Source organism: Sinocyclocheilus grahami, unplaced genomic scaffold, assembly GCF_001515645.1.
Source record: "Sinocyclocheilus grahami isolate Dianchi unplaced genomic scaffold, SAMN03320097.WGS_v1.1 scaffold3688.1, whole genome shotgun sequence".
NCBI lineage: Eukaryota > Metazoa > Chordata > Actinopteri > Cypriniformes > Cyprinidae > Sinocyclocheilus > Sinocyclocheilus grahami.
In genome coordinates, this window is record NW_015508772.1 from 6,751 (window position 1) to 7,378 (window position 628).

The following is a 628-nucleotide window of genomic DNA, read 5'->3' on the forward strand; positions in this document are numbered from 1 at the left end:
GGAGTGTAATTAAATCACATCTCCTGAGGGGAGCCCACAGCCAGCGATCAATGTTGGGAAAAAGAATTGTAATTCGCACAGTATGGCAAACAGCAGCATTTAAACATGCCAAGCTCAGGTTCAATCGCTCTATTTAATGGAAGCGAAATGTTTAAGGTCATTGACCCAGTGAGGCAGAGGAGATGGGGCCCAGTCTCCATCCTACAAATGATGATTTATAGCTTAACGGAACCATCTAACTGAGGCAGAATACCAAGTGGAATCCAACCTCCACTCAATCATGAGGACATTCTCTACACAGAAAAGATACGTGCACTGAAAACATTCAATTCATTTAGATCTGTTTATTACAGTTACTTTGTGAATACAAAGTAATAAATGAAAAGTAATGCAATAAAAGTACACGTGTCTCTGACTGATAAAATAAAATAATATGAAAATACCAAATTTTGTAACATTTTTAAAACTATAATAATATATCAAAGAGAGAAAAACTACTTCACCATTTTGTGAAAATTATGTATTTAATTTGGTGAAATTATTCAAAAGGCATGAAAATAGGATTAGATACATAATAACTAATAAAATGACAAAAACACTGCAAAATTACTAAAACTTGAACTAAAAT